A 19,680-nucleotide genomic window follows, 5' to 3' on the forward strand; every position below is an offset into this window, starting at 1 on the left:
GGAGCCGCCCTGCGAGGAGGGGCGAGAGGACGGCGGCTACTGCCCTGTGCTGGCCTTGGGTCGGCCTCCCTGTCTCCAGGTTCAGAAGCATCCGGACACCTAGCAGCCTTTGGGGACGCCTAGAAGCCTGGCCCAACCCCAGGTTCTGAGGCCCGACCCCTGGGGCGTTCTGGGCGTGGCTGTGTCCAGTCACGTTCTATAGTCGCGGTCCGAGCCGGAAACAGTGACCGAGCTCTGGACCTTGCCCAGCGCAGAACTCAGATAATGAGCTAGCTGCAGGACCAGGACACAGAGGTGGCCTCTCACAGTCTTGTGTCCCTCACAGCCATACTTATCCGTGATAATTGGTCCTGCCACAAGCCCGAATGCCTGACCTGCAACCGTGGTGTTTATATTTCTTCGCTAACACGTGAGAGTGCGCTAGCCAAACTGATTGGTCCGGGGGGAGAAAAAAAACAAACAAAACTGAAGTGAAACAAAGGTGAGTGCTAGCGCACACACCTGTGATTCCAACAGTCTGGAAGCTGAGGCAGGAGGACAGAAGTTTAAAACCCCTTTGCTCTGTAATGGTCCTGTCTCATAATTTCCAGGAAAAATAAGTTTCCACAACCTTACCAACCGTAACTTAAATCTATTTACAACAAGTGTGTTCCCATTTTGTATGCTATGATCAATCATTTCTCCTTGTTATCAGTTTTTGTTTTTTTAGCATTCTCTGCTGGAGTGGGAATTTCTGAGGCCAGACTGTCATACAGAAAAGTAAGTTTCTTTTTCACTAGGAAATTAGAACCCACTTTTGGGGAGCTGACGCTATCAGTAGAAAGCTTGATGTTTTTTAATGTAGATTCACATTATCTGGATAATTACCGATTATACTCTTATGTTGTCATTTACTGTAGTTAGGAGTATTAATGTGTGTGTGTGCTTTTTTTAACACTTCAAAGGCTGAAAAGTCAAACTGATTTTTGTTTTTGAGACCTGCCTTTGCCGTGTAGCCCAGATTATTTGAACCACCTCCAGAGTGCTGGGATTATAGACCTGTGCACCTGCCAGGCCAGGCTGATGGACTGATCTTTGGTTTGGTTTGGTTTGGTTTTGTCTTGTTTTGTTTTCAAGATAAGAAAACTGTGTAGCCCTAGCTGACCACTAACTCACAGGGATCCATCTGACTTGGAAGTTCTGACATTGCTGGTAGGTTTGGATTGATCAGGGTGACCTGAAAGTAAGATTGAGCTCAACAGAAGCAAATTGTCCTTTACTTAGAACAACGCAGGCCAGTGAGTTTGGCAGTTTCAAAGAGAACTTCTAGAGTGGAAGTTTCCATATGCAGATCTGTTCCACTTAATAGTATCTCAAAAGCGTAAATACAAAGGAGGTTGTTATAGTGATCTTCTTGTGGGCAAATTTTATCAGCTTGTCAACTCTTCTGTCCTGAGATTCTCAGTTCATCTGAGGTTTGGTTTTTTTTTTTTTTTTTTTTTTAAAGCCCTCCAATTATGAGTCACAGGTCCAGCTTCCAAGCTAAATTTTAAAATTATTATTATTGCCAGGCTGGGCGGGACACACTTTTAATCCCAGCACTCAGGAGTAGAGGCAAGCAGAAACTACCATCCAGCTGAAACTACCAAGTAAGACCCTATTTCAAGAATAAACTATTATTATTAGTGTTTGTGTACATGCTACTATGTAAGTGTGCTGTAGTATGTATGTGAAGGACATGTTCCTTTACTTGAATTGTAGTGATCAAACTCAGGCTTGCAAAGGCCTTCACTCTGTGAGCAGCCATCTGTCAGCCCTGCCAAGCTGAATTTTTAATAAAAGCCCATTTTAGTACCTAAAAACATAGCATGAAGGATTTCCTGAGATCCCACTTGGTACTTCGAAGTAACCACAACTGTCTAAATGTGTCTTTTCATACTCTAACCCAAACTGTAATTACGTTGAGCTGGTTGTTCTCTCTGTGTGATTGTAGGTCTCTATCAGTGGAGATTCAGGATTCCAAGGTGCATCACACCTGGCTCACACACTTACTTGCCTTTAATTCTGTGTAGGATAAGAACTTTACACCTGATGGTGGTGAGAGCCCTGGAGGGGATATCTGTCACCTCCTCTTCACACCTCCCTTTCTCCACACTTTTTTATGGACAGTTGACATTTTCTTAATTTTACAGGGCATATAAATAAAAGTAAGTTTAGAAAACTGCCTTTAATTTATCTGTAATATGAGCTATATCTTTTTTTTTAATTTTTAATATTTTTATTACATATTTTCCTCAATTACATTTCCAATGCTATCCCAAAAGTCCCCCATAGCGCCCCCCAATGAGCTATATCTTAAATTGTGCTTTTTAGGTGAAGGGGAACATTAAAACCCCTTACATACCTGTCCCAAATTCAATAGATGTTTCTGAGCCTCTCCTATATAAGAATTCCATTTACAGCCAGCAAGATGGCTCTGTTGGTAAAAAGCACAAAAGCACCTGCCACCAAGCCTGACAACCTGAGTTTGATCCCCAGGACCCACGCGTTGAGAGGAGAGAACCAGCTCCCACAAGTTATCCTTTGACTTCCACACATGCATACAGTGTAATATTCTCTCTCTCTCTCTCACACACACACACACATACACACGGAGGTAATAACCAGCTTTGAATACATGTAATAATAAAAGCTCTGCGGCTGTGCAAGCTCACACCCAGGCCCAAGGCTCTGCTTTAGTGCCTTCTCCAGCTTGCATCCATCTGCAAGGCATTTGCTACCATCCCTGCCACCCTCAGGGACTAAACAGTCTCCTTTATTATTGCGCTCTTCTCTTGTGGCTTTGGTGCTCATTATCTTTTAACTGATAAAGGGCCCTTAATTAAGATGTTTGATGGTTTGTTTTCTTGTTCCAAGTAAATTTGCCTATTTAAGATGTTACACAAGGTTACTACTGTGTTCAATGAAAGCTTATAAACAGATATACTATTTTTCCTCCATGGTCTTTTCCCCTTTCTCTAAAATAATAAAGTTTCCAAAGATTCAGAAGTCTCCCAGATCTCCCTTTCATTCCCAACCCAATTTCCTGGAGCTAAACACTGTTAATAGTGTTTGTTTTGATTTTATCTCATACTTTGCCACCTGCGTACCTCTCTAGACTGGGAGCTCCTCCAAGTAAGGCTGGGTGGCCCAAAGGACATTGGTTCCAGATAGGAAGAACTCTTAGTCTGTAGAGCTAGGATTTGGACTCTTGCCATGCAAGTAGTCAGGAAGAATGGGAGAGGTCAGTTCCCAAACCTTGTGGTAGTATGGTAGTATGAAAGTTAAAAATGCCTGCTGGCCTGGCAGTAGATAGCTCCACAAGAAAAGGTGCTTGCACCCAGGCCTGGTGGTCTGAATTCCCTCCCCAGAGCCCACATGATGGAAGGAAAGAACATGTCCTCTCCCAAAACATGTCCTCTGACCTCCACATTTGCTCACACACAAATGTAGAAAAGAAAAAAGTAAAGGCAAGACTCAGATGGGCTGTGGTGGCGCACGCCTTTAGTCCCAGCACAATGGAGGCAGAGGCAGGAGACTCTGAATTCAAGACCAGCATGGTCTACATCCATCACCCTATCACCAAAAACAAAACAAAACAAAACAAAAAATCAAAAACAAACAAACAAAAAAAACCCTCAGTGGCTCATACCTATTCGTAATTCTAGCACCTTGGAAACTGAGATAGAAGGAAAAGATCCTTGAAAATGCAATGGCATCCTGGGCCAAAAAAGAGACCCTGTGCAAAAAAGCCAAATAGACTAGGAATGTGGCTCAGTTGGTAGAGTTCTTGCTTAACTTGTGTGAAGCTTTGGATTCAATCCCTGATAGCCTGAGCAGAGTGTGGTAGCACATACCTGCATTCCTGGGAAGTATGTGCCTGGGAAGTAGTGGCCAGAGAATCAGAAGAATTGAGAGTACATAAATAATAGGAGGCTAGCTTGGGTTATGTGAGTCTGTCTTTAAAAATAAATGTTAAAACAGGGCCCAGAGCCGGGTGGTGGTGGCTCACACTTTTAATCCCAGCACTTGGGAGGCAGAGGCAGGTGGATTTCTGAGTTCAAAGCTAGCCTGGTCTACTGAGTGAGTTCCAGGACAGCCAGAGCTACAGAGAAACCCTGTCTCGAAAAACCAAAAAAAAAAAAAAAGTGCTGGGATTAAAGGCATGCGCCACCACTGCCCGGCTAAAGTGTAATGTTAAACTGATGTACAATGTGCTCTTATATAGATTATGAAATGTTATCAGAGATACTGCTCAATGGTAGAGCACTCACCTAGCACTTGTGAGGTGACCTCCTGTACACACACACACACACACACACACACACACACACACATGCACTCACACACCAGTCTGTTAAAACCATCTGTGACTTTTCTTTTGCCTGATGTTCACTTGTCTGTTCTCTTCCACCCAGGGCTAGAACCAAGTTTTGTTTCTACAGCTCCATTGACTTTAATCCCAGGAACTTTTTAAAGGAAAACCTAGTGGTGATCTTTGTGACAGAAGTCCCCAAATGACTAAGCTACCCAGGCCCCACTCCCTCCAGCTAAGCACAGGGCATGATGTTATGGTTTAATTTCAGCAACATCTAACTGAAACAATTCTGAGTTTTAAAATTGTATGCTCCTCCAAGTACAGTACAAAATGTACTAGACAGGAGGGTTCCACCCACTTGCCCCAGGCTGGAGAAGTCAAATCTCCAGTTCTCTCTCCACCCAGTTGTTCCTAACAGTAATGTTGCTTGGCAACTGCTGCAGACTCACACTCTTCGTACAGTTAGCTCTGGGACAAAAAAAAAAAAAAAAAAAAAAATACAGAAGAATTTAGCAGGAGGGAGAACAATTTGTTTATCCTCCTTAGACCAATGACTTAGCAGATAAAAGCCTTGAATGCCCCTACTGGCTCATTCACCTTCCTTGTCGCGAAATAGGATTTTAGCTGAGACAAGAGACACCGTCTCCAGTACTTTAAATACAGGGCAGCACATGAGTCCAGGCCTGTTCTCATTAACGTAAGCTCTGCCCTCCAGACAAAGTTCTTCAGAACTAAGAACGATCCTTGTCTCAGTGAGGTAATCAGAGGAATATTCCATGAGACTAGAGGGGCTTTTCAAAAAGCAGTCTTTTCTAGTTTGTGTTTAAGCCCTGGAGAAATAGTTCACCTCTGATAGATTTCTAGAGTTTTTGTTCTGTTTTGGTTTCCTTTTAAAGCTTCCTTGGGGCTGGGGAGATGGCTCAGCAGATTAAAGCATTCTCAACTTAGTCTGATGACCTGAGTTCAGTCCCTGGGACTCACCTATGAAAGGAAAGAACCAAAGTTGTCCTGAACTCCCACACGAGCAGTGTGTGCACCGACCCGCATGCATGCTCAGGGTACGGACAGCAAGATAGCTCAACTGGTAAAGGTGCTTACTACCAAATCTGATGACTGAGTTCAGTCACTAGTACCTCCTGGAGGGAAGGAGAAAACAAATTCCAAGTTGTCCTCTGACCTCTACACATGCACCTTGGCTCGTGCACTCCCACACACATAAAAATAAATCATCATAATAAAAAAAACTTAATGTAATTTGTCTAAAGCTTCATTAGTCAAAACTCAGAATTGCAGAAACAGTTCTGTGTTAGAGCTAAAGAGATGGCTTAGTAGTCAAGAACAATGGCTGCTTTTCCAAAAGGAAAAAGCATTTTTTCTAGCACCCACATGGAAGCTCTCAACTGTGACTCCAGTTCCTGAAGGAATGACACCCTTTCTGGCCTGCAGAAACACCAGGCATGCATGTAGTTTACAGACATACATGCAGGGAAAACAAAACAAAAAACCTGCTTATACACATAAAGTAAAATAATAATTAAGAAAAATAAAGTTGGGGCTGAAGACATGGCTCACGAGCTGCTCTTCCAGAGGTCCTGAGTTCAATTCCTGGCACGCACAAAGTGGCTCACAACCATCTGTAATGGGCACCGATGCCCTCTTCTGTCATGCAGACACACATGCAAAACAGAACACTCATATGCATAAATAAATACATATTTTTTAAAATGGGCTAAATAGCAGGGCAGTGGTAGCACACACCTTTAATCCCAGCACTTGAGAGGCAGAGGCAGGTGGATTTCTGAGTTTGAGTCCAGCCTGGTCTACAAAGTTAGTTCCAGGACATCCAGAGCTATACAGAGAAACCCTGTCTCAAAAAAAAGGGGGGGGGGTGGCTGGTGAGATGGCTCAGCAGGTAAGAGCACCCGACTGCTCTTCCAAAGGTCCTTAGTTCAAATCCCAGCAACCACATGGTGGCTCACAACCATCTGTAATGAGATCTGATGCCCTCTTCTGGTGTGTCTGAGACAGCTACAGTGTACTTACATATAATAAATAAATCTTTAAAAAAAAAAAAAAGAAATAAAAAGTGCTAAATAGCTCAGCTCTTGCTGTCCTCTTTCTTATCATCGGTACCTTTTATCTTTAGCCATTGCTCCTTCTACCCCTCATCAAAACTTTCATCACCCCAGCTCTAACTGCTACCAACTGCCACAGGACCAAGAATCCAGACCTCAGGCTAGAATGACACCAACCCTAGAGCTCCTGGTTGATTTTTCAGATAACAGATTTCCTCACTTGTCACAGCCCTCCACACTCTGAGTGTGGTCAGCAGCTTACAGTGCAATGAAATCAAATCGTCTGAGGCTGTTCAACAGATGAAATGTGACACTAGCAATTATCCCTTGCCAAGAGACATTCCATACGTGCTTTGACTAGAGCAATGTTTCTTGAGACCAATGACTCAAAGTCACTCAAATACAGCATGTGACTCCTGATGTCCTCCCGCCAAGAGTTGCTTAATATTCACAGGCAGTTGAGTTGTGCGCAACCAGTTGAGAACAGAAGTAGCATGCATATGATTTGAATGGGAAAAGTCTAAGGAGAAAGGGGGAAGCTTGAAGTTTAATATGAATTAGTATTTCTTGTCTAGGTAGATTGTAGGGACTATTAACACAATGATGACCACTTTATCCAATGTTTGAATAAGGTAGGTCAACGGCAGATATTATCAGTACACCCTTTAGGTATAAACATATCACTTATATGATTCTATATAAAAGATTTCAATATCTAAGATTCTCCTTCAGGAATTGCTTAGAGTCGGGCTGGTGAGATGGCTCAGCAGATAGGAGCACTTGACCACTCTTCCTAAGGTCCTGAGTTCAAATCCCAGCACCCACATGGTGGCTCACAACCACCCATAATGAGATCTGATGCCCTCTTCTGGCACATCTGAAGACAGCTGCAGTGTACTTATATATAATAGTAAATAAATCTTAAAAAAAAAAGTAATTGCTTAGAGTCTGAAAGCAGGAGAGAAACTGAATAAGAGTATTACAAGGGGTGTTTGTGCATTCATAAAACTTTGAAAGTACAGGCCAGTGAGATGGCTCAATGGATAACAGTGCTTACTTCTCCCACAACCCTATGGACTGTGTCTGAGACCAAGAACCCAGATAAAAGTGGAAAGAGGACTACAGAATTATTGGGTTTTTTTTGTTGTTTTTTTGTTTGTTTGTTTGTTTGTTTGCTTTTTTGAGACAGGGTTTCTCTGTGCAGTCCTGGCTGTCCTGGAAGTCACTCTATAGACCAGGCTGGCCTCAAACTCAGAAATTCACCTGCCTCTGCCTCCCAGGTGCTGGGATTAAAGGCATGCGCCACCACTGCCCAGCTCAGAATTATTGTTTGATCTATACACACCCACACATGTGCGCACGCACACGCGCGCGCGCACACACACACACAGTCTTAGGGTTTCCACCATGGGGAACCATGAAAAAGGCCTTCACCTACAGAGCTGCAGCCTAATCTCCCATAGAAGGCCTCTCTGCACTCCCAGCCACAACTGCCATCATTAAGCCTACACACATGGGACAAGCTAGATCTCCCCATTCACTTCCTCTCCCAGCCCTCTACCGCAGCCCCAGCCCAGCCTTCCACCCCTGATTCTGTCCTCTACTCTTTTGTGACTCCCAGCAGAGCCTGGAACTCCACACCCTGGCCTTGCTGCCCCTTGGGCCCCTGAACCAGCTCCAGCTTTCCCACACCTAAGACTGTGCTCTTGGAGCTTCCTGACCGCTCAGCACCCGCCCTGGCATAAGCCTAAGCGGCTGTGCCCTGTGGCTGGGGTGGACAGGGACCTACATTTTCTCTGGCCTTTTTATAGACAAAAGTTCTCAGAAAACTACCTCATACATAAAATGTTACACAAAGGGGGAATTTCAGAAAGGTATTATTAACAAATTCAAAGCAGTGTTTCATACTGTAAGCTCATTATAAGTTCAAAGCAACAGTTTTTACATGGCCTTGACTTATGACACCTGTAACTTCATCCTTGGTCCTTCCTGAATGTTTTTCCTTGAACACAAATTTGTCCCAAGCCTCTATCCCTTTTTAGTGCAATTCAGAAAGCTCATAGTAAGAGAGATGGCTCAGCAGTTAAGAGCACTGACTGCTCTTCCAGAGTCCTGAGTTCAAATCCCAGCAACCACATGGTGGCTCACAGCCATCCGTGATGAGAAACAAACCAACCAACCAACAAACAAACAAACAAACAAACACACTTTTGGGCCAGAGCAAGCGGAGCCCCGGAGTGAGTGGAAGAAGGGAAGATGAGGGGCTGGCGAGATGGCTCAGTGGTTAAGAGCACCGACTGCTCTTCCGAAGGTCCTGAGTTCAAATCCCAGCAACCACATGGTGGCTCACAACCATCTGTAATGAAATCTGTAATGAAATCTGAAGACGGCTACAGTGTGCTTACGTTAAAAAAAAAAAAAAAAGGGAAGATGAAAAAAACAAAATCCTTTCTGACTAAGTTATGACACAGGGCAAAAGAATGAATATATCCTGCCGGGCATGGTGGCGCACACCTTTGATCCCAGCACTTGGGAGGCAGAGGCAGGCAATTTCTGAGTTTTAGGCTAGCCTGGTCTACAAATGAGTTCCAGGACAGCCAGAGCTATACAGCAGAGAAACCCTGTCTCGAAACCCACCTCCCCAAAAATGATATATCCTGAGGCAAAACTGTAAGAGTATACTGCTGGCCTTGCTAACAAAGCAAATTGTTTCTGGTGGTCCTTAGGGACAGGTACTGAGAAAAAGGCATTTGCTAGATCAAAAGCTGTATACCATGTGCCAGGAGATGTGTTAATTTGCTCAAGTAAGAAAAAAAAAAAAAAAAAAACAAGGGCTGGAGAGATGGCTCAGCAGGTAAGAGCACTGACTGCTCTTCTGAAGGTCTGGAGTTCAATTCCCAGCAACCACACGGTGGCTCACAACCATCTGTAAGGAGATCTGACGCCCTCTTCTGGTGTATCTAAAGGTAGCTACAGTGTACTTAAAAAAAAAAAAGAAAAGAAAAGAAAAGAAAAGACTACATGGTACAGCAGAGTTACTGCTTGATTTCGTTTTCATAGTCAACTGTTATTCTCCATGATCCATCTGTCTTCTGCACTCACTGGCCAGATAGGAGAGTTAACAGGAGATGTGGTGTGAATATCTGCATATTGTAAGTCCTTGATGGTGGCACTAATTCCTGCATTTCCTCCAGGAATATGACACTGTTTTTGTTTGGTTTGGTTTGGTTTTTTGGTGACAAGGTTTCTCTGTTGTAGCCTTGGTGGTCCTGGAACTCACTCTGTAGACCAGGCTGACCTTGAACTCAGAAATCTGCCTGCCTCTGCCTCCATGTGCTGGGATTAAAGGTGTGTGCCACCACTGCCGGGCTATGACACTAGTTTTTTTTTTTTTTTTTTAAATATTTATTTATTATATGTAAGTACACTGTAGCTGTCTTCAGACACACCAGAAGAGGGAGTCAGATCTCATTACAGATGGTTGTGAGCCACCATGTGGTTGCTGGGATTTGAACTCTGGACCTTCGGAAGAGCAGTCAGGTGCTCTTACCCACTGAGCCATCTCACCAGCCCTGACACTAGTTTTGATTCACTATTTTCTTTGGCAGAGGCAACTCTAAAGGTTTCCATTTAGCCTTTCCAACCTTAATAGCCAAAGGTAAGGGAACCAATGTGAGAATTTTGCCAGTTTCTAAGTATATCTATTCTAATTATATACATCCTGAAGCAGGGAAAGGACCACAGAATGAATTTGGGGATCTACTGTACCTACAGAGTCAGACATCAGCCAAATTGCTATTAGTTGACTGGCCTCCATAAGTCCCTACTTTAACTGGAGGGTCACCATGTTTCTTGGGATCTCCTGGGATCATTGTCAATTGAGAACCAGGATCTAATAGACCTGGTAATTCTGATTATTATCTTTCTCCAAGTGTACAGTTACCCTTGTAAAAGGAAGTGGATCCCTCTGAGGAAGAACTGGAGAAAAGGCGCTAACAGCAAAACTTTTAGGTCCTTCCTCAGGGAATCCTGGCCACCCCTTCTTTCAAGGGCTTCTGGGTCTGCAAACTGGCTCGTCTGGAAATTGATTCACTGGCCAAGATTACCTTTTTTTTTTTTTTTTTTTTTGGTTTTTCGAGACAGGGTTTCTCTGTGTAGCCCTGGCTGTCCTGGCACTCACTTTGTAAACCAGGCTGGCCTCGAACTCAGAAATCCACCTGCCTCTGCCTCCCGAGTGCTGGGATTAAAGGCGTGTGCCACCACGCCCGGTTTAAGATTACCTTTTACAATGACCCAAAGTAGCCTTTCTTTCGTTTGAGAATTCTGCTTATACAGAGCAATCAGAAATGCAGTAGGCTTCTTATCTATTTCTTACCTGGAAACACCAAAAGTTGACTTCTCAGACCCATGAGGCTGGGTGTTGCAGCCAGTCCTCAGTATAAGCTGGAATCCTGAAGAAGAGTGAGTCTTCCTTCTTCCTCCAGTGTAACTTTGTATGAGCCTCCAGCAGAAGGCATGGTTCAGTCTAAAGGTGTGCACCACCACACCTGAGCCTAAACTGTTCTTTACTTGAAACTTACCCTCCCAGGATGACCTTGAACTCAGAGAGCTCTTTGCCTCTGTCTCCTGGGATTAAAGGCATATACTCCCTCACCTGGGCCTAAATTTTCCATGACCACTGTGCCTCAAGATCTGGATCACAGGTAAGCCCTCCATTTCTCATTCATTTCATGTATAGTCAAGTTTACAACTGGGAATAGCCTTCACACATACCAACATGGTGTATACAACCTCCAAACTATCTAACCTTTGAAATTATTACAGCAAGAGTCTAATTTTTTGTCTCCTTTTTCTCTCTCACACATACCATGCATATACCCAACAGTAAGCAATTAAAAACAAAGTATCAGAATGGTTTCCAACAAAGAGTGATACATTTTAGGATCTTGGGAAAAAATGCATAATTGTGTCAGCAATTAAGAGCACTGACTACTCTTCTAGAGGACTTGGTCCAGTTCCAAGGACCCCCATGGTAACTCACAAGGTTCCAGGGGATCTGATGCCCTCTCCTATCTTCCACTAACACAAGGCACACATGGTGCACAGTCGTACGTGCAGGCAAAACACTGGTAAAATTAAAATGAAGCCAAAATAGGGTGTGGGGAGGGGTAGGCGGGAGGCCAGGGTGACTGCAAGCAGCATGGATTTTGTCAGTAACCTAGCACATTAGTGGGAGGAGGCTTTCCAGCTAACTCCAGTTATCTCTGCAGCTCTCAGCCATCAGACAGGAAGTCCTTTCTCAAGAGAAAATGCAGACTGCCCCCACCCCCAATCCCAGTCACATCACTGCAACATAAGAGGAGTTCACAAGCAGCATATTTCAGACTTGCAGCTCTATGGAGCACCAAACCAAACTCTTGTATTTCCTATTTGCTTTCTGTGGTCATTTCAGGGTTCCTCTGTATAATCCCCACTGTCCTAGAACTCAATCTGTAGGCCAGGCTGGCCTCGAATTTACAGGCATCTAACTGCCTCTGCCTCCGGAGTCCTAGAACTAAAGGCATGCACTAACACCACCCAACTTAATTTTTATTTTTATTGCAATACTGGGGATGAGACCCAGAGCCCTGTACATGCTAGGCAAGTGTTCTAAGCTTCTAGTCTCATAGTAGCAATTTTGTAATCCATCACACACACACACACACACACACACACACACACACCGAGTCCCCCAGCCTGCTTCTTGAGCTGGGGGGAGTATAGTGCAGGGGAGAGTGTGTGGCTAGCATGTACAAAGCTCAGGGTTCAATCCTCATTACCTTGCTCTTCACAAAGACATAAAGGGATGCTTTTTTTTTTAATTTTTATTTATAAGTAAAAAGATCACAGAAATGTCCTAAACAAAGAATCCGGAGTCCCAAACAGACCAGCCACTAGAAAAGCAGAAAATTGAGTAATTGCCCGTCCCTGGGATTTGTGACACGTACAGGAAATGATCTGGGTGACCACACCAGGAGCAACAAGGACAGCTCCTGTTGGCTGGTCACACTGTAATGAATTAAGCAGGCTTTGCTGAAGTTGGAGCAGTACATAAGACTTCTTCATGGTGACTTCTTCAGTGAGTCAGAAACCTTGTCCGGGAGGGGGAGGGGCGCGACGGCTGCCTCCGGGCCTCCCGCGCTGGTTTTAGGGAGGGGGAGGGGCGCGAAGGCTGCCTCCCGGCTTCCCGTTCCTCCCTTGCTGGTTTCTAGCAGCAACTGAACAGTGTTTGGCTTTTGTTGTCGGGGCCTGATGACTCACTGGTAAGTTTTAAAGTTCTGTAAAGGACCCTGCTTCACCGCAGATAGGATCAAGATGAGCTCACCCAGCAGCTGGCTAGGTAAAGAGAACCCAGCTCTGTGACTTGGTCAGGCAGTTGGAAGCCCAGATACAAACACAGAGGAAAACAAACACCACTTCCCAAGTGCAACAACCAAGTTCCCATAAGACTGTGTCTCATGTTTAAACATCATGCTTAGCCTACCACCTCCAGGCTGCCTTGACACAGGTCAGAACAGGAGACAAATCATGCTACAGGAAGTGCTGCTTTGGAAGAGCTGAGAGGACAGAGAACATTCCAGGGGCAGCTATAGGAGTGGCTGTCCTCGGACCACCCTCCATATGTGTTCTATGGCATGATGCTCCCACACGTACAGAAAAATAAATAGTATTAAAATGTTTTACTGAAAAATTTTTGTTGTTGTTTTTTGTTTTTCTTTTTTTTTTTAAAGATTTATTTATTGATTATATGTAAGTACACTGTAGCTGTCTTCAGACACTCCAGAAGAGGGAGTCAGATCTCATTACGGATGGTTGTGAGCCACCATGTGGTTGCTGGGATTTGAACTCCGGACGGGTGCTCTTACCCACTGAGCCATCTCACCAGCCCCCGTTTTTTGTTTTTCAAGACAGGGTTTCTCTGTATAGTCCTGGCTGTCCTGGAACTCATTTTGTAGACCAGGCTGGCCTCGAACTCAGAAATCCACCTGCCTCTGCCTCCCAAATGCTGGGATCAAAGGCGTGCCCCACCACTGCCACCACCACCTGGTATAATTTATTTTTTTAAAAAAAATTTTTTTAAAGATTTATTTTATTTATTATATGTAAGTACACTGTAGCTGTCCTCAGATACTCCAGAAGAGGGCATCAGATTTCGTTACGGATGGTTGTGAGCCACCATGTGGTTGCTGGGATTTGAACTCCGGACCTTCAGAAGAGCAGTCGGAGCTCTTAACCACTGAGCCATCTCACCAGCCCTAAAAATGTTTTTAAAGACTTTTTTAGGGGCTGGAGTGATGGCTCAGTGGCTAAGAGAACTGGCTGCCCTTCCAAAGGTCCTGAGTTCAATTCCCAGCAAAATATGGTGGCTCACAACCATCTGTAATGGGATCTGATGCCCTCTTCTGGTTTTTAGGTACATACAGATAGAGCACTCACATACATAAAATAAATTAAAAAAAAAAAAAAAAAAAGACTGTTTTAGTGATTTCTGAGATAATGTATTATTTGACCCAGAGCCCTTATAGAAACATTTCTGCAGACTGGCAAAATACGAACAGTACATACAAAAGTATGTCTATTGCTACCTTGTTAGTTCCTTTAGTGAATCCATACTAAGATTTATCTACAGGCCAGATATTGGGAACTGAGAACAACTGGGAATATTGGATATTGGGAACAATACAGCGATACACTACAAAGTCCTTTTGAGACTTTTTTTTTTTTTTTTTTTTTTTTTTTTGGTGAGAGAGAGAGAGATAAAGGTTTGTGACAGGGTCTGCCTATTTAGCCCAGGCTGGCCTCTTGCCTCAGCCTTCTGAGTACTGGGATTACAAGTGTATAGCTCAAGGCATCCAAGTCCAGCTTCTGCCTCGGCTAGTTGAGCATTTCTTGCTGTCTCTTTTAAGGACTGTGATAGCATGCTCCCACCCAGGAAGCCCAGCACTGCCCCTGTCTCCCAGTTACATCTTCAAAGGCTCTTTTGCCATATAAAAGAAGAGTAAGACCTCTATGAGTCTATGATCTCACTGCATTGAGAGCTAGTCAGCTATCGTGTAGGAAGCACTTCCTGGCTTTCCGGAGCCACCAGTCCAGGACCATCCCACACTGTCCTGCAGGAGTACCAGGCAGCTGGGCTCACAGTTTATGTGCACAGTTCTCTCTTAGGCCGTTTCCAAACTGTATCCACCATCCTTCACATGATGAGTTTTTCCATTCCTGAGCGTATAGACATAGGACATATAAGTAGGAACACAGTTCGGTCAAAGGCTTGTGTACACAAAATCCATTTATTTGTGTGTGTGTGTGTGTGTGTGTGCGCGCGCACGCGTGCATGTGTGTGTATGTGTGGTATGTGTGCAGTGTGTGTGTGTTTCAAGACAGGGTTTCTCTGTGTAGCCTTGGCTGTCCTGGAACAACTCTCTCTGTAGACCAGGCTAGCTTTTGAACTTACAGAGATCCATCTGTCTCTGCCTCTCAAGAGATGGGATTAAAGTCTTGCACCACCACTGGCCAGCCTTATATTTTTGATAATGGGAGTGTTTAGTTTTTTGGTGCAGGAAATTGAACCCTGGCTTACATGCATGCCAAACCAAGAGTTCTGCCACCATACTATATCCCTAGCCCCACCAAATTTTAGTTGTTGCACTTTGAGACAGGTCTCACTTATCTAGGTCAGGTCGACCTCCAACTCGATCTGTAGCTGAGGGCTGACTTTGAACTTGGTTTTCCTGCCTTCCTTATCTGGCTTACACTATTCAGAGAATCAACCCCAGGGCTTCCTGCAAGACAGGCCTGCACTCTGCCACTCAACCACACCCCAGCACTGACGAGTGCTCTCATTCAACTGGGCTAAATCCTATTTATTATTGTATGTCTATGCATGTGTGTGTGTATGTGTGTGAGCATGTGGGGGGTCAGAGGAGGTGGGTACCTTTATCCAGAAAGCCATCTCACTGGCCTTCATCTTTCATTGCTGAAACACTCATTGTGACATCACTCAGTGTGACAGGCCACATCTGTAACCCTAGCACTCAAGCTGAGGACTGCTGCAAGTTCAACACTAGCTTGGCCTGGTAACCCCAGCCCAGCCTAAGTTACAGTTGTAGGAGCCTGTCTCAAGAAAACAAAGCAAACAAGCAAAACTAAATAAAACGATATTAGGCTGGAGAGATAAGGGCTGAGAGCTGGCTTAGCAGATAGGCCCACTGACTGGTCCTCCAGAGGACGTTAGTTTGGTTCTCAGCACATGGCAGCTGACGACAGTCTGTAACCACTTCCAGGGATCTGATAACCTCTTCTGGCTGCTAAAGGCCCAAGACTCATATATGGTGCACAGAGATATGTGAGACAAAACACTGAGACAATAAGAGAATGTTAAATAAACCCCAAGACAAAAACACCAAAACACAAACAAAAATGGAGCATTTTATTCATTTTCTATTATTTATTGGCCTCTCATGCAAAAGACTTTTAAAAAAAGATGTATTTGTTTGTTTTATTTATCAAGTACACTGTAGCTTTTTCAGACACACCAGAAGAAGTTATCAGACCCCATTACAGATGGTTGTGAGCCACCATGTGGTTGCTGGGAATTGAATTCAGGACCTCTGGAAGAGCAGTCAGTGCTTTTAACCACTGAGCCATCTTTCCAGTCCTGCAATTGATAACCTAGTTAATGGGGGCAATGTATAAGGCTGAAGAAAAGGCTCAACTGTTAAAGACTGTTCCTTCTGCAGGGGACCTGGCTCACATGCATCTACAGAGCCAGGTCTAAGGCATCTAACACCCTCTTCTGGCCTCCACGAGCACCCATACACCCAGGATGTTTAGTTCCTCGGACAAACACACACGTACATGGTGTTAAAAATAAATCTGTAAAGAGAATAATATAAAAAAGTGGTAACGAGTTTCATAGTATTAAAACCTTCTGAAGGTACCCAGGCATGGTACCAGTGCTTGAGAGAAGCAGATAAACTTGTTTCTTTGAGGCCAGCCAGAGAGACACAGTGAGACCCTGTTTAAAAACAAAACAAAAATTCTTAAAAGTTGTGAGCCGAGCATGGTGGCACACACACCTTTAATCCCAGCACTTGGGAGGCAGAGGCAGGCAGATTTCTGAGTTCGAGGCCAGCCTGGTCTACAAAGTGAGTTCCAGGATAGCCAGGGCTACACAGAGAAACCCTGTCTCGAAAAACAAAACAAAACAAAAAAAACAAAAAACAAAAAACAAAGAGTTGTGATAGGGATGGAGAATTCCGGGATTCAAAAAAGAAAGATGAATCTGTAGGTCTAAGATGCCAGCTACCAGGCTGGGCTTCAATAATAGCAGGAAGAATTAATTCTTTTGGAGGATAACCTTAGCCACACTTTAGCAAACTGGAGTCCAGGAGTGGTGATCAAGGCAAAGTCCATCCTGAGGAACTAGGCTAAAGGGCAAAACAGCAAAGGAGGCATTTATTCTAGATTCCTGTCCGAGAATGGAATAGAGAAGGATGAAGAAGCACTCATCTGTGATCCCCGAACTCAAGAAGCTGAAGCAGGAGGATTGAGAATTGGAGGCAGCTGGGGGATATCTAGCAAGACCGTGTCTTGTAAGCTCTTGAGATGACCTAGTGGATAATGTGTCTGCTACTAAGCCTGGTGACCTGAATCTGATCCCCCGGACCCACAGGGCCAATGGATGCAAGGTGGTTGAAGTGCACCATGGAGCTTGTGCCTCACATATGCACACAACTTAATGAAGATTAAAATGTAGTGGAAGCCGGGCGTGGTGGCGCACGCCTTTAATCCCAGCACTCGGGAGGCAGAGGCAGGCGGATTTCTGAGTTCGAGGCCAGCCTGGTCTACAAAGTGAGTTCCAGGACAGCCAGGGCTACACAGAGAAACCCTGTCTCGAAAAACCAAAAAAAAAAAAAAAAATGTAGTGGGACTGGAGAGGTGACTAGGCAGCTAAGAGCACTGGGCTGCTCCCAAACCCATCACTTTCGAGGAAGAGACAGGTGGATCTCTGTAAGTTCAAAGCTAGCCTGGTCTACAGAGAGAGTTGTTCCAGAACAGCCAAGGCTACACAGAGAAACTCTGTCATGAAACACACACACACATATCGAAATGGGTTTTGAGTATACAAGCCTTTGATCAAACTGTGTTCCTACTTATATATCCTATGGATATACCCTCAGGAATGGAAAACCCAAAAAACCATCATGTGAAGGATAGTGGATACAGTTTGGGAAAAGCCAGGTTAGATTCCTAACATTCACATGGTGGCTCACAACCATTCAGAACTCCAGATCACCAAAAAAAAATCCAAACACTCCCCCCCTCCCCGCAAAAAACAGGCCGGGCGTGGTGGTGCACGCCTTTAATCCCAGCACTCAGGAGGCAGAGGCAGGCGGATTTCTGAGTTCCAGGCCAGCCTGGTCTACAAAGTGAGTTCCAGGACAGCCAGGGCTATACAGAGAAACCCTGTCTCAAAAAACCAAAAAAAACAAAAAAACCAGAACTCTAGACCTCCGTAGGCACCAGGTTCATACTTGCACACACGTATGTAAGCAAATGTATATAAGCAAGACACTCATATACTTAAAAATAAAATAAATCTAAAAAATATTTAGAACAAATGAAAATTTGAGAATATAAATAAGAGAATTATAAGTGAAAACAAGAGAATTACAGCTTACCAAAAAACCATCCAGCCAACCAGGGCTGTGGCAATGGTCTGGTAAGGAGGACCTCTGCACACAGCATTAGGACTCGAGTTTATATAATAACGTATAAAAGGGAAAGACAGCGGGGTGGGTGTAGCCGTAATTCCAGTATGGAAGGAATATGTAGGGGGTGATTGTAGAGACAGAGGGGCGTGCTGGCCTGGTGACCTGAGTTTGATTCCCCAGGAAGTCCTATAAAGATAGAATGAGAAAAGTAGCTCTTTTTTCTTTTCTTTTCTTTCCTTTCCCTCTTCTTCTTTTCTTTCCTTTCCTTTTCCTTTTCCTTTTCCTTTTCCTTTTCCTTTTTCTTTTTCTTTTTCTTTTTCTTTTTCTTTTTCTTTTTCTTTTTCTTTTTCTTTTTCTTTTTTGAGACAGGGGTTCTCTGTGTAGAATGGCTGTCCTGCTTACTCTTGTAGACCAGGCTGGCCTCCAACCCAAAGAGATCTGTCTGCCTCTGCCTCCTGATTGCCCAAATCAAAGGTGTGTGCCATCACTGTTAGTTTTTGTTTTGTTCTTTCTTTTTTTTTAATAAAAGTAAAAACCCAACAGACCCTTCCTGGAGGGTGCTGATTACTGTGTTCAGAGATCTGATTGCAGTTAGGAAGTTGACACTGTCAAACTTCTGTCTCAAAGTTGTATAAAAATCAGTTTCCATCACCTCTGAATGTTTAATAAAGAGCTGATCAGCCAATAGCTATGCAGAAGATGTGGAGGTGGGACTTCTAATCTCAAAATGAGAGTCTCTGGTAGATATGAGGAGGGGGAGGGGGAGGGGGAGAGGGAGGGACAGAGAGAGGGAGAGGGAGGAAGGAAAGGGGAGAGGGAAGGGCAAAGGGAGGGGGACAGGGAGAGGGAGGGAGAGAGGGCTGACAGAGGCGCATGCACGTGGAGGCTCCTGTAAGGTCTCCATGAGAGAGAGAGTCCCTGTGAGAAGACAAATGGAGCAAGAGTGAGCCAGAGCGAGACGAAGATGGCAGGTAATGGGGCTCTCTTGGAGGGGTTGTGGGCAGCTTAGTCGGATTTGAAGAGATGAGAACTTTGCCCAGCTACAGTGCAAGAAGCTTTTTAATAAATATACCAGGTCTTCATGTTATTATTTCTGAGCAAGGACAGGCGTAGAAAAGGCCTGTACTTTCCAGACACTCATATTCCTGGCTTATCTGTGCACATTCATGGATGAGGTACAGGTATACATGTATACCACACACACACATAAAGAAGTATTTTAGAAGCACATGCAGACCGTGCAGGGCATGTCTGTTTTTTCTTTTCTTCTTTTTTTTTTTTTTTTTTTGGCTTTTCGAGACAGGGTTTCTCTGTGTAGTCGTGGCTGTCCTGGAACTCACTCTGTAGCCCAGGCTGGCCTCGAACTCAGAAATCCGCCTGCCTCTGCCTCCCGAGTGCTGGGATTAAAGGTGTGCACCACCACGCCCCTGTTTTTTCTTTTTTCCCCCCTTCCCACTCCCTCTTCTTCTTCCCACAAGCCCCTGACTCGCAGGGCATGTCTTCAATCCCAGCTCTC

Source organism: Mus caroli, unplaced genomic scaffold, assembly GCF_978045245.1.
Source record: "Mus caroli unplaced genomic scaffold, Mus_caroli_1 scaffold_8, whole genome shotgun sequence".
NCBI lineage: Eukaryota > Metazoa > Chordata > Mammalia > Rodentia > Muridae > Mus > Mus caroli.